Source organism: Amblyomma mixtum, chromosome 2 (genome assembly GCF_055824585.1).
Source record: "Amblyomma mixtum isolate Tamu chromosome 2, ASM5582458v1, whole genome shotgun sequence".
Lineage (NCBI taxonomy): Eukaryota > Metazoa > Arthropoda > Arachnida > Ixodida > Ixodidae > Amblyomma > Amblyomma mixtum.
Genome location: NC_143013.1, coordinates 152983214 through 152998845, shown reverse-complemented (window position 1 = coordinate 152998845; position 15632 = coordinate 152983214). Strand labels below are relative to the sequence as shown.

Sequence of the window (15632 nt, the reverse complement as noted above, 5' to 3'; positions counted from 1 at the left end):
AGGTCATATTTTAACGTGCAGTTGAACAGTGATGTACCGTACGACGGTGCTAAAACACACTAGCATTAAGAGCGTTTCGCTCTGAGGTGTCAGAGGGATTATTGTTGCGAGCTACAAAAAAATTCAAGTTTAGCATTGCACCGATGTGTTTCCACACTCATTGAATGACATGTTCTCGCTAGCTCAAAAGGCGCCCAAATTATATCACCAGCTTCCTGAACCTCCACCGCAAGCACACTTTCCCTGCGCACTGCCGGCCATGCAAAAGTGTCCGGTACACATTATGCCACTCCACGTGGGAGCGCCCAATTTAAACCCTCGCACTACCCTCCTCCTCGAGCGACCAGCAATGGCTGATCGCACCGGACGGAAAACCCCGCGCGAAAAGGGCCGCACCGCTTCGCGCTCTGAGTAAATTCTGTGTAACGTGTGCAGGCTTACAGCTTCAAGAACTCAAGTTGCTTCGTTCTTCAGCGACTGTACATGCGAAATTTCAGGCAAGGCAATATTAATTTTTATGTATGTTCGGCGGCCGATACTATAAAGAGAAGTATAGAGAAACAAAACAGGTAACAGCGGCCCGCTGTACTCAACTGCGGTAACAAGGGCTTTGCATGAGGAAGGTGCACGGCAATTGGAGCACTATAAGCCCTCATTCTTGACTTGTTACATTTTTCGCTAGTACTAAGCCACACAGGAGCTTCCAGTATGGAAAAAGCTAGGGTGATAGCAGCCCCCACTTTGAGCACCGCTAAAGCACAGGCGCAGTGCCTCTTCCGCATCTTCACTTGCATCTCCTTCAACGCAAACACGGTACGAAGCTGTGGCGGGGGAAAACGTGGTGATAGCTGTATTTTCTATTTTCCCGTAATGCAAAGACTAAGGAATCCTGGAATAAAGTGTTGGGTTTTAACGTAGTCATACGGAGTAGACGCGCGAAAGCATATGTTCATTCTTCGCCTTTTCTTACTGCCATCAGCGGACGTGAGGCCGAGCCGAGGACCGTGTAAGGCAGAGGCAAAAAAAAATCAAGGAAGCACACAAAAAGACTACGGTAGCGCGACTGTCGGCGGGGCTCGCTCGAGCAAAGAGCGTGCAAGGTGTCCAATGACGTGATATAAACATACACAAAACAGAGGCGATGCTGCAGCGCAGCCTTGAAAGTTTCGCGCGTCACGCTAGAGCGCCGTGCGAACGCTCGTGTTCCCTAGGTACACACACGTACACTAAATCGCATGAGCCAAGCTGTGTAGAGTACGCTAAGCCACCCAATACGCGAAAATAAAAACCGAAACCAGTAGCGTTTGGCAACATCATCATCATTCCTTATTCTGCGACGCAGTTACGGGGAGCTGAGTTATAGACTTAGAACTAGGCAGACAGTGCAGCCGTGCAGCGGCTGCGGCTTTCCTGGCCCCAGATGCGTCGCCTGTAGCTGCCCGGCATGCTGCCCGGTTTTCCAAGCTTTCGTTCGCAGCGCCGCCAGAAACAGATGGTTGTGAGTAGTCGCACTTTTTCACCTCAATCATTCCAATTTGCTGACTTTGTAACTGAAACAAAATATTTTGTCGTTTAATGCAACAAGTTTGTGGCAAAAAGGGCTTTATCAATTCTTTTCTTTAACGCGTGTAAAGTTAGGCGACGTTAGCGCCATCTTTCCGTTCGCTGGCGGCGGATTGCGAGTCTCATGTTGACCGCGCGCTACACTGTCTTGTTTAGGACGCTGAAACAACTCTTTGTTGACGGGGTGCGACGGTTGTGAAGTTGTGGGTGCATTTCTTCAGTTTGTTAGTGTTAAATGTGCGGCCTCGTTAGTGTTGTGGTAGTGTGACTGAACTCGGAAGGTGACAGATGGGCCAGTGCTGCGGAAGACGTTCTTACGCGCACGCAGTGCTCAAAAACTGCTCTGACGTACTGCACGCAACCACGCCGAGAGCGGCCGGCGCCCGATGCCCGATAGAAGAAACGGCTTGCCGTGAACGTTGACAAATGTAAGTACAGAACTGTAAAATGACTTCTGCGATGTGTGGGGGGTATGATTAAGGGCTGCAAATGCATTTGGGTTGGTCTTCACGTCTTGTTCGCAGTTAGGTGCAAAATGCGGGCACCACGCGCTCGTTTGCAGAGAGAAGGTGTTCTGACACGCTCGCTTGCCAACTATGCAACTTTTAACCCGCCGCCTCACGCTCTTTGCGTCAGCTCCTCGGCGCAGGAGTTATGTGATAGAATTTGGTTGCACGCCGAGAACTATGGGGTGCTGCTTGATTCGTTATTCCGACTGAACAGGAGCAGCGCGTGAAAAGGAGACCATAAGAACGAAAAGTGCTTGTAGCGGCGTGCGTCTTTTGATTCGGCTGCCTGAGTGTTTACTGGATAAGGAGCATTGCCCGTTCTACGTCGCAGTCACATCAAGTGCTGTGTTTCTTGATAGTTCTGGTCAACGAAACGACGATTAAAAATAGCAGAACCATTCCATTGCAGTGCAGCTGAGGTAATCGCACAATGGAAGGTTTGTTGTCATTTTATTTTTTACGTACACTACATTTATGTCATTCCCCCATTTTCAGTCTGAAGCGATAAAAGTATAACGTGATTCGCGAATAATAGCTTTAAGAAAAGTATGACAAGCTTTGTAAACCATTTTTTCGCTAACTATTGGAGGCATAGGTAATTAATCATTAGCCTCCACTCATGAACACTTTGGACTGAACAGCTAGAGGTTGTAATGGGATGTGGCTTGTGTGATGATGTTTATGAAAGCATGGCTCTAATGCAGCCTTTCTTCAAATGCACCCGCAGTCAAGCCCTGTACAGCTGCTCCACTGGTATCATCACGCTACTTTGCATCAGCTTTCATCTGTCATCGAGCCAATGCTACCTCAACCAGAGGCAAATGACATCAAGACCTGCTGGTTCAGCCTATCAGCCATTGACACTGGATATCAAGCATGTGCCACTTGTAAAAGGATAGGTAGACAAGTGGGTATACTTTCCTTGTCTTTTTTAGCCTGCCAAAAATCTTCTGGTCCAGGCTCCCTCTCGCTTTCGTTTTTTTTTCTTTTAAAAGAGAACCAACAGAAAGGAAAAAGATATTGCGGGCATCATGAAAGCACTCCCCTAGTCAAGTGCATTGTGTTATAGTGTGAAATGCTTTTTATAGTTTTTTCCCTCATGCCTCTCGTGCTTGGAAATCTTGACCACAGTATAGACCAAATTAAAACAATTATCTGCTTCTTGACCTTTATACAGCAGTCTAAAAGCAGCAAATAAATTTTATAGGTTTACTTCAGCAGTACCTACCTCTTACAAGGTATGGCATGTTTGAAGTGAACCAGTCATGTGATAGGCACGGCCTAACGGGCAGTGCATAATTGAATATTGGCGTTCAAGTGGAGCACTCTGCTTTAGAAGCATATTTGTTGCTAGCATCAATAATTGGTACCTTACCAGGTTATCCTTGCATTACATGAAACCCTGTAGAGCTTATATTTTAGCTGTACAGAAGAAAGGTGCTTATTCGATGTCATGAGTATTGCTGAGGTTTTCTTTCACACTCCCTTTGTCACAACTGACTGCACTGTACAGTTGAAATGCATTTGGAATTGAGTGTTGGTGCATTGTTATTTTTATTCATGCCGACGTTCAGTTACTGATTGCGTTACACTAGCTTAGCCTAAGTCAACAAATATTGCTGTGACCTTAAGACCCCTGGCTTTACTTGAACCGATGCATTTGATGTTGCCTTTCTCCTCTGCCATCAAGGTTTGTAATAAGCTGTGTAAATAACTTAATTTACTTTCTCGAGGTATTTATTGCTGCAATTAGTGACAGGTAATTTCCTAAAGAACAACTTAAGTGCACATTTTTATCTTCTTTGGAACACTTGTTTGCTTGTTTCCCTTGTATTCTTAACTTAAACAGATATGAGCAGGCCTCAGCACTGGAGGGATGTGCTGCGGGACAAATAAAAAACTACCAGTCCAGCTGCTCCCTTAGGGGCACGTTTCTGAGGCTTTTATCGCTTGTAGTTCTATGCAGCTTTACTTACAAGTATTGTATCTGACGCAGTGTGTGCCTTAATATTTTTGATTCATTTTCTTTAGAGTGTGCCACTCTTGCCCTGGCAAACTTGCTCACCTTTGTACTCTTTGTTCATACATTTTCTCCTAACACCTGGTGTAGCTCCAAATGATACATTATCTACAGCAACATGTGCATTATATTGCATTGTCTTTGTGCCATCACTTTTGAAAACAAAAGCTGCCTGAATTTTTGTGCAGACAAATCAGAAACACAAAATAATTTTCATATTTGATGGCCTGCATGTTATCTTCATATGACTGGAATGGCTAAATATCTCTTCGTGGTAGCCTAATTAGGTGTAACACGTTAATGTCAGTTCCTGTGAATATCATTCAGTCTTCGAATGTGGGGGCAGAATTGAACACAACAGCATGTTATAGCTTTTTCTTGTTCAAGGACGCATTACATTTAGTTCTAGTCTTGTGACTGCTGCTTATGCTATTACTCAGCAGCCTTATTAAACTCACTCGGAGTGCTGCATTTTAGTGCACATTTAACTGATTGTTGCTTCTCCGTGTTTGATTCTATTAGAAGTTACTATAACTGTATACTTTGAATGTTTTCTTGTGCAGTTCTCTTGCTGCTGCATTCTGCCATGGAGGAGGCTACCTGTTCGTGCACACGTCTCATCACTAGGACGCTACCTCTTCCGCTGGTGATGCAGACAAGTAACGACAGGGTTAATTGGAGAGACATGAGAGAGGCCTTTGGCCTGTAGTGGGCATAGTCAGGCTGATGATGGTGATGAACAACAAACAGGCTGCCTGATATTGAGGACAAGTGTCAGGATAGTGCATCAACAAAGCCGCTTAAGCATTTCTGTGCTGATGCATTTTTATTAAAATCAGCTCATAGCTTAATATCTACATCCATGGGGACATTTAGCTTATGTTTGGCATCTGTTTGACTTTTAATTCGCTAGTGTTTGAAGCCTTTAATGTTGGTCTTAAGACAGTGTAAGCATTGTTTCACTGTGTGGGATTTTTTAGCTGTTTTGGAGAGATGTGTGTGTATGCATGCAGTTTTTTTCCACGGGTTTGTTATGTGGCTCATGGAACCTTCATGTTACAGAAGAAATTATTTCGTTTCTGTGTTGTACAGGAAAGTGAGCAGTATTTATATGCACCAGGTGTTTCAGGGAAGAATAAGTAGTTTTCAAAAATATGGCTTTTGCTGCATAATATTACCACTGTTAGCAGACACCAGAAAGCCGGTGAGGTGTATTTAGTAAGCTGGTTAACTAATTTCTGATAATTAACTTTTTAACTAACACAGGTTTGCAACTGGTTGCACTTAGAGACTTTTAGCCAGTTGTTTGTAATAGCCATATCAGTTTCTGGAATGTACAAAACATGATTACTTTCGCCGCTGTGGCTCGACAAAATTTGGCTGCATCGTGCGAAAATACATGCGCTTTTGAAAGCACACAGGGAAAGGAACCCCTCCAGTGCATGTAACTGCTACAAATCTCTAATGGCAACTAGACGCCTAACTCTGATAGTGAAGGAATCGTACTCTTAGCGGTAAGAACACACACAACACCAAGACACACACACACACAGGCCACCCGCTAGACTTCAACTATCTTTACTGGACACTTGTACGACATAAATATGTATCACTGAGCACACGCAGGTGCCTCGTCATCGGCATCAGGTCTAACTACGCCCTCCCCTCTCCTCCAAGGCATAGGGTTGCGCCGATAAACAATCTATTTTTCTGCCAACGCCAGGGAGGGAGTGCTTACACATGTCGCCCGCCTCTTGAATACGAAAGACTTCGATAATTTCTCTTTCTTTTTTCTCGGCTCCCAGGCCTTTCGTATTCGAGGCGGGTGACGTGTGTAAGCACTCCCTCCCTGGCATTGGCAGAAAAAGGGATTGTTTACCGGCGCAACCCTATGCCTTGGGGGAGAGGGGAGGGCGTAGTTAGACCTGTTGCCGATGACGAGGCACCTGCGTGTGCTCAGTGATACATATTTATGTCGTACAAGTGTCCAGTAAAGATAGTTGAAGTCTAGCGGGTGGCCTGTGTGTGTGTGTCTTGGTGTTGTGTGTGTTCTTACCGCTAAGAGTACGATTCCTTCAAGCCGTTACCAACTAGCCCAACTTAATGTTTTAACGAAGTTTCTGGTAGTGAAAAGGTTCATTAATAAAAATTAGCTAACCAGCTTACTACGTAAGACTCTTCACAAGTTTTCTGGTGCCTGCCAACACTGGTAATACTATGCTGAAAAAGCCATACATTCATCTCAAAATACCTGTTTTTTGAAAATTACTTAGTCTTCCCTGAAACACCTCGTATATATGTAAGAAAAACCGAACGGGATTTAATTGACGACGTTTTGCTTGGAGGGCCAGCCGTTTTCAAGTGTACTACAGCATTTGAAGCACACAGCTTTTGTTTCGAATGCTATACTATACTCGAAAAAGGCTGGTCCTCCAGCCGAAACATCGTGAATTAAAACCTGTTGTTTTTCAATTGCTGTGTGTCAGTCATTGTTACTAAGAGGGAACTGAGGGGAAGTGTGCCGAAAGCAATATTCTGTTCCTCTATTGTTCTCCATAAAATATTTTGATGCATCATGCATGTGTTGTAGCGCGTATGTACACTTGTGCACAATAAATGTAATAATTTGCATTTTGCTTCTATTATTCTTTAAGCACTCCAGGATAGTGTTCAAAAAATGATTTTGAAGTGATAAAACTATGTTGGTAAAAGTGTTGTACTGTGTAGAACATACACTTTTGCAAAAGTTGATGTAGGAATTATACTTTCTTCGTACTTGAGTCTTTTGAATAACGGTGGCCAATTGTCGGAAGACCGTTGATAGGGTGTTGGTAGACATTGTCGGTATGTGGTTCATAAGAAGTGTAAAGACTTTCTATGTACTTGAGTCTTGGATAACGGTGGCCAATTGTCGGAAGACCGTTAATAGGGTGTTAGTAGACTTTGTCGGTATGTGGTTGATAAGAAGTGTAGACTTTCTATGTACTTGAGTCTTTTGGATAACGGTGGCCAATTGTCGGAAGACCGTTAATAGGGTGTTGGTAGACATTGTCGGTAAGGGGTCAATAGGAAGTGTATACAAACTCGATAAGGGGATGATAGGAAGTATAAAGACTTTCTATGTACTTGAGTCTTTTGGATATCGGTGGCCAATTGTCGGAAGACGGTTGATAGGTTGTTACTACAATGTACAAAGACATTTAAAAGACTTTCTATTCAATGTTGATAGGTTCTATTAACAATTGTCGAAAGACTTTCTAAAGAATGTTACTAAAAATTTTTGTAAGCGAATGCTAACAAGTAAGCCGAGGAAAGGCAGCCGTTCTTGAAGTAAGGGCGCCCGCAAACTGCACTACATCGAACGAATACGCTGTCCCTTAAAGGAATCGCTCTACACAATTCCATTCCATCTTTCGATCGTTACTGTCCAACGCGCTGAAATCAGAAACATTTCATCAACGGTTCTACATTTCTCTTTTAAACGTCCCGAAAATAAAAGGGGAAATACGGGTGTGAGAATTCAAGGAAGCGCCCATCCCATAGAAACATCTTATATTAATCTCGAAGAGCCTGGTCCCCTGTGCGATTAACATCTGCCATTTCTACCTTTGCAGTTTGTATTCACGTGAATAAGTGCTGCGACGCAACAATCACAAAGCCAGTATTTTTTCGTTCCTACCCTTAGACCTGTTGCTTCGGAGCCGATGACACGCTGATGTGGCGCATATCAGTTTTCTAAACACGAACACACGCAAAAAAGACATTATGCTATGCAACCTTATAATTATTATTTGAGAATTGTACCACATACTATTCGGTGGGAGATGCGGCGCGTATACCGACAAGAAGTTAGATTTCCGTTCTGTTTTCACGAAAAAATAAGTAAGCGAAGAATTTAAGCTTATAAACCAATCTCTTTTTGTGGTCTTGGATATCAGATAAAGCTGCACACGGCAAGAGTGCGAGCGATAAAGATACGACCGTGAAATGGGTTTCTGTTTCACGTTTTACCCATTTTACCGCGAGACGGCGGAAAATCATTCGGGCTGCAAACAACCCTGTGCGTGGCTGCATCAATGGCGTTGGCGTGTGGTTCCCGGATTACGTTTTCTTCAAAATCCAGCTTCATCGTCCGCTTACGGTAAGTCTGCACGTTTATATTTTATTAATTTGGTCTCCTAAACCACACTAAGCAGAGCTGTGTGTGCAGAACAGATTATGTGCGCAGTTACAAACGTCCTATCTTCGTTTCTAAGGCGGAAGCCATCGGGTTCTCGACTAATGCCGCTTATCTCTGTCCCGCTGTCTTTACTAACGCGCGGAAAGGCAGTCTGTGCGATGCCCTTGATGATAAGCCGCTCCTCGCGAGCTGTCTACTAGATTTTTCGTGTTTCAAGGTAGATGCGCGGCCAGAATGTCGTTTAGCCTGTGAATAACGGCCGAAATGGAACTGTGTGTTAGTTAGCGCCGTGTGAGCTCAACTTACTTTGCACCTCCGAAAACGTACTTACATACAGTCTCGTTCAGTGGTGGATTACATTTATTTTCTTATCTTTGTGTTATCGCCTGTCTGGACAATGGAGTGCTGCTCTTTTTGAGGTGTGCATTTCTTGCTACGTATGGACGCTCGCTCGGTGCGCGTCGTGGATGCCGGCGTTTCAGCAAAGGTGTCTTGTAACGCTATAGGCTGGAGCGCGAGACGTTTGTCAAAGTTGTATTCAAGCGGCGCTGGAGGAATGCTTGTAGTGTGATGGGTGAATAAAATTCGTTGCCGGCGCGAATGGCCGGCGTGCTCAAACACCGCGAAGAACACACGAGCTCTATTTCATCTCCCCTTCGTTGCACACGTATGGATTCCTCCGTGTCTGTCATCAGAGCCGTTGGCCGCCGCCGCTGGCTTGCGGGCACTTCATTTTGAAAGCTGGGTAAAGGTCGGCTCGACAAGAGGTTACGAAAGCGCCGTTACGTTACGAAAGCGCCGATGTGACTCGCCGCTTATTTGCGCCTAAAATTAAATTAAGCTCTCGTGTTATTATAGCTGCGCCTGTTGAAGGCGTTAATTGTTTCATTGAAAAACTTCCTACTTTGAGCACGTTCAATGCTTTCGCTGATTTTTCTAACAGCGTTGGGTTAGGCTTCCTCCATGCAAGAAACACACCTCTTTACTGCGCTGTTGGAGCTGCACTTGAAGGAAAAACTAAGTGAATTTCAGACGGTATTTTGTCGTGACAGTAATTTGCTGTTTCAACCTCGCCACTGCTTTTGAAACGGCGCAGCTGCAGCCTCTGTGTGCTGTATTAGTTTTCTGAATAATGAGCGCGGCATGGAAGCGCTGCAACCCGCTTGTTAGAGCGCGCGCAGATGTACGAGTATGCTGTTCCGTCTTTGTGCTTCAAGTTATAGGCGCAAATCTGTGGTGAACTGGTTGCTTCTGCCTGCTGGTTTTGTATAGCTTGTGCCCGTTTGAGTATCGGCTTACGTACACTCGGCCAAATCTTTAACTGACTTAAGTGTTGCATCGCTAAATGCACCTTGTAAAAAGGTGCCTTTTGGCTACACTGCTGGCATATTCATGTTGTAATTTGACGCGTGAGATGGCATTTCATAGTTTCTGTTTGTTAATATAATGTTTGAGTGCAGTAGTTGCATGTTTATATCAAAGTTATCAGAAATATTCATCGTCTGCCGCTACGAAGAGCCGAAACAAGCGGAATACACAGCAATGGTTCTGGTAGCGCATTTGCACTAATCTGGGTAAACGATTTGTCCGCCATGAAAAGAGTGGTACTTTACCAAGAGGATGAGGCCATATGGACCAGATCCATTGCTGCGTATGCCGCTTGTTTCAGCTGTTCGTAGTGGCATACGAATGGTACTGATAACTTTGATCTAAACACGCAAGTACTGCACTCAAACATTATATGAACAAAAAGGAACCACGAAATGACATTTCACTCGTTAAATTACAGCATGAATACACCAGCAGTGTAGCCGAAAGGCACCTTTTTTACAAGGTGCATTGAGCGATGCAACACCCGAGCCAGTTAAAAATTTGGCCGGGTGTACCAGACTTAATTCACGCAGGGTATTCTGAAGCGCTTCTTCTATAGCGGTTATAAGAATAAATGCTGCAATATTCTCCTTTTTGGATCCCTCTGTGAGGTGCACTGAATCTGTATTTTATGGAGGCGACATTCTTAACAGCTCCTTGCGAGTCAATGCAGATATGTGGCACAATTGTTCGAAGTCTTCTGTTACAAATAGTGTAAAAGGATTGCCATAAAAAGATCAGTATTGGCTGTAACAGTATTGCCATACAGAAATCAATATCAGTACTGGATTCAGAGTAGAGTGTCCAGGGATTAGGGGTCTTTGTTACAATGTTTTATGACGACACTTATAATCTGTCGTGTATTTACTGAAATGATTGAGCCGGCGTGATAGCTCAGTGGCTATCATGTTCGTATGGCGACCTGAAAGATGCAGGTTCGATTCCGGCCTAGGCGGTCGCATTTTAATAGAGGCAAAATGCTAAAGGCCTGTGTACTACGCACAGGTGACCGAAATTATTCCCCAGCTTTTCACTTCAGCGTCTCGTAGCCTGTGTCGCCTTGGGTCTTGGAACCCCATAAAACCAAACCAAAAGATCAAGATTGCCTTTCTAGAATGGCATAGCCAGGATATGCCTTGCATTGTAAAGCACATGTGTCGAGATGGAATGGGAATTTTTTTTTCAGTTCCTCTTATATTATTTTTTTCCTTTGTGCTGTACAGGTGAACATGCCCGGATGATTTACTGCAGACAACATGCCACGAGAATGCTTCTGAGGAAACCAGCCGGACTGTTGCTTTCAACTTTTATGTTACTGTGGTGCATTCTTATGGTGCATGTATTGCATATTCCCAGCCTGGATAGCTTGGAAATAAACTAAATTTGTAAGTATATTGATTGTTTCATGTGTGAACTCTGTCTGGTGACCTTTTTCAATGATTGTGGACAGTCTATAGGCAGTCTATAGATAATGGTCTACCAATAGTTTAGTAGACAGAGGTCTATAGACTGTCTATAGACAAAGGTCTATAGCACTGCCAGGCCACACACCTATGGAATGTCTATAGACAGTCTATAGACATATGTCTACTGGACCAGTAGTCTTTTGTCTGTAGACTGCCTATAGACAGTAATCGACAGGATGTCTATGGCCATAAGTCTATAGGTCGTCTATAGTCCGTCTATAGACAATTGTCTATAGACGGTCGATAGACAGCTCTATACCCAATGGGCACTGAACGTCCCTTGGACGTCTTGAAGACATCCTGAACGTCCCCAGGGCGTCCAGGGGAGGTTCAATGCCCATTGGGATAGGAAATCTATAACCATAAGTCTATAGATCGTCTATAGACTGTCTATAGACATGTGTCTATAGACTTCCTATAGTCCTATAGACTTTCAGTAGACATTTGTCTATAGACAAAAGTCTACTAAAAGTGTATGGCCATAAATTTATAGACTGTCTATAGACCAGTCTAAAGGATTTGTCTATAGACAGTCTATAGACTTCATAGACTAAAGTCTATAGACAGTCTATGGACTGTCTATAGAAATTTTTATTAGGGTACAGCCACAGAAACCAAGAGCAGAGGGGGTTTTTAAATAATTCATTTATTTTGTGTTTTTGTTCGATTTAGAATATTACTGAATATGTTATCGCTTCAAGCTAATTGATTAGAAAACGAGAAGAAACAACGACATGCCGGCGGTGGGATCCGAACACACGACCTTCGAATTACGTGTCCCGGTCTCTACCACTGAGCTACGGCGACGGCTATCAAATCTTCTGCTTGGGTGCGTATTTATGTTTACAAATACCCTAACCTTGAGAGTGTTCATTGGCGCCACCCACGTTCTTAAGCGGTGGACGTAGCAGGTCCTGAGTTACCGGTGATATTATGTAGAACGTCGTCGAACGGTGCGGGTGGAAGCTGTGCCGCCAGTGGGATCCGAACCCACGACCTCCGAATTACGCGTCCGGTGCTCTACCGCTGAGCTACGGCAACGGCTGCCAAATCTTCTGCTTTGGGGTGTATTTATATTGCAACGTATCATTGCAGTATTTGTTCGGTCACGCTCAAGGCAGCAGGAAAGGGTCGTTATCACTTTTGTTCGTGACGCGAGAAGCGACCAGACTAATCTCGATTGTTTGCAGCCATGAAAGGCTGCATCTAGGTTTTTCCGGATTACCGTAGATGATCTTGACCTGTTCTCTGGAAGTTTCCTTGCCGGCTTTACATTGAGCGATGCCGCGAGCGGCGGGCATTCGTAGTTCGACGACCGACGAGCACGCTTTTTGCTTACGCCGCCGCCGAGTGATTCAGTTCTTTTCCGGGCGCAAGTCAGCCCAAATAAAGAGCTTCATTCGCAAGTCTTTCTGGTGTCTTCCTGACCGCTGGACTGCCGTCACTAAGACGTGACATCTGGTGAAGGTGCTGGGTAGCCTTCCATGTACCGGACACCCCCTAAAAGCCGTGACGCCAGCCCTCTGAGTCATCAACCGCAAGACCTGAGTCCAGTCCACCGCGCTAGCCCACGCCTGCAAGGGGACGCACCAGAGTTCGGGAATCTGCCGGACCCTACCCGGAAGCGGAAGCCAGCCGCAACGTCTACCATGAGCTTGCCCCAGACGACGACTCCAATCATTCTTCACCAGCCCCGGGTGCCACCAACCTTCGACGCTTCGCCTGGCGCCGACCCCGAAGAATGCTTGGAGCAGTTCGACCGTGTGGCTATCTTCAACAACTGGGACGATGCCACGAAACTTAGGTACGTCTTCTTCGCCTTGGAGGGACCAGCAAAAGTCTGGTTTGAGAATGAGGAAGCTAACCTCACGAACTGGGAAACCTTCAAGGAGCAGCTTCTAAAGACCTTCAAGAACGTCGTGCGAAAGGAGAGAGCCCAGCAGCTGCTACAGTCTCGCATACAACACCCAAACGAGACCGTTGCTGTGTACACTGAGGAAATGAAGCGTCTCTTCCGGCGTGCCGACGCGAGCATGAAGGAAGAAGAGAAGGTGAAGTTGCTTATGCGAGGAGTTAGAGCAACTATTTGCCGGCCTCGTTCGCAACCCACCGAAAACCATCGCGTCCGGTGCTCTACCGCTGAGCTACGGCGACCGTTGTCAAATGTTCTGCTTTCGGGGGTATTTATATTTACTAATAACCTAACCTTGAGAGTGTTCTTCAGCGCCACGGACGTTCTTAAGCGACGGACGTAGCACGTCCTGAGTTAAAGCTGATATGACGTAGAACGTCGTCGAACGGCGAGGTTGGAAGCTGTGTGAGCACCCTCTTATGCTTCCTACGGCGTCAAGACTGCCTGAACCGATTCCCTCGCTAAACAATTAGGCAAAAAGGAAAGGGGAATGAGGGGCTGGTTATAAATATGAGAGAAGCCAACAGCCACGGAAACCAAGGGACAAAGTAGATTTTTAATTATTTTTTACTTTGTGCGGTTGTTCGGTTTAGAATATTACTGAATATGTTATCGCTTAAAGCTAATTGATTAGAAAACGAGAAAAACAACCACATGACGACGGTGCGATCCGAACCCTCGACCTCCGAATTACGGGTCCGGTGCTCTAGCGCTGAGCTGCGGCGACGGCTGTCAAATCTTCTCCTTTCGGGGGTATTTATGTTTACAAATAACCTAACCTTGAGAGTGTTCATCAGCGCCACGAACGTTTTTAAGTGGCGGACGTAGCACGTCCTGAGTTACTGCTTATACGACGTAGAACGTCGTCAAACAGCGAGGCTGGAAGCTGTGTGAGAACTCTCTTAAGCTTCCTATGGCCTCAGGGGTGCCTGAACCGAGGCCCTCGCTAAGCAATTAAGCAAACAAGGGAAGGGGAACGAGGTGCTGGTTGTAAATATGAGAGAAGCCAACAGCCACGGAAACCAAGGAACAGAGGGGATTTTTATTTTATTTTTTTGTGCTGTTGTTCGGTTTAGATTATTACTGAATACGTTATCGCTTAAAACTAATTGATTAGAAAACGAGAAGAAGAAACAACGACATGCCGCCGGTGGGATCCGAGCCCACTACCTCCGAATTACGCGTCCGGTGCTCTAGCGCTGAGCGGCGGCAACGGCTGTCAAATGTTCTGCTTTCGGGGGTATTTATGTTTACAAATAACCTAACCTTGAGAGTGTTCATCAGCGCCACGAACGTTCTTAAGTGGCGGATGTAGCACGTCCTGAGTTACTGCTTATACGACGTAGAACGTCGTCGAACAGCGAGGGTGGAAGCTGTGTGAGAACCCTCTTATGCTTCCTATGACGTCAAGGATGCCAGAACAGAGGCCCTCGCAAAGCAATTAAGGAAACAAGGAAAGAGGAATGAGGAGCTCGTTATAAATCTGAGAGAAGCCAACAAACACGGAAACCAAGGGACAAAGAGGATTTTTAATTATTTTTTATTTTGTGCTGTTCTTCGATTTAGAATATTACTGAATATGCTATCGCTTAAAGCTAAATGATTAGGAAATGAGAAGAAGAAGCAACGACATGCCTCGGGTGGGATCCGATCCCACGACCTGCGAATTACGCGTCCGGTACTCTACCGCTGAGCTACGGCGACGGCTGTCAAATCTGCTTTCGGGGGTATTTACATTTACAAATAACCTAACCTTGAGAGTGTTCATCAGCGCCACGCACGTTCTTAAGTGGCGGACGTAGCACGTCCTGAGTTATTGCTGATACGACGTAGAACGTCGTCGAACGGCGAGGGTGGAAGCTCTGTGATAACCCTCATATACTTACTATGGGGTCAAGGATGCCAGAACCGAGGTCCTCGCTAAGCAATTAAGCAAACAAGGGAAGAGGAATGAGGGGCTCGTTATAAATCTGAGAGAAGCCAACAGCCACGGAAACCAAGGGGCAAAGGGGATTTTAAATTATTTTTTATTTTGTGCTGTTCTTCGGTTTATAATATTACTGAATACGTTATCGCTTAAAGCTAATGGATTACAAAATGAGAAGATGCAACGACATGCCTCGGGTGGTATCCGAGCCCACGACCTCCGAATTACGCGTCCGGTGCTGTACCGCTGAGATACGGCGACGGCTGTCAAATGTTCAGGTTTCGAGGGTATTTATATTTCCTAATAACTTTACCTTGAGAGTGCTCATCAGCGCTACGCACCTTCTTAAGCGACGGACGTAGTACGTCCTGAGTTACCGCTGATATGACGTCGAACGTCGTCGAACGGCGATTGTGGAAACTGTGTGAGAACCCTCTTATGCTTCCTATGGCAGGGCCACGGGGGATTTTACTTAATTTATGTATTTTGTGCTGTTGTTCAATTTAGAATATTACTGAATATGTTATCGATTAAAGCTAATTGATAAGAAAAGCAGAAGAAAAAACAACCACATGCCGCCGGAGGGATCCGAACCCATGACCTCCGAATTACGCGCCCGGTGCTCTACCGCTGAGCTACGGCGACGGCTGTCAAATCATCTGCTTGGGGGGGTATATATATTTA

General features: G+C 45.2%; 1 long non-coding RNA gene across 1 annotated transcript; it reads left to right on the top strand.

Moving 5' to 3' along the window:
• Window positions 1-1856: 1856 nt before the first annotated feature.
• LOC149361301 (uncharacterized) lies at window positions 1857-4808 on the top strand. Its single transcript, XR_016288389.1, has 3 exons — window positions 1857-1991; window positions 2800-2979; window positions 4656-4808. It is a non-coding gene; the product is annotated as an uncharacterized LOC149361301 (long non-coding RNA).
• Window positions 4809-15632: the final 10824 nt, after the last annotated feature.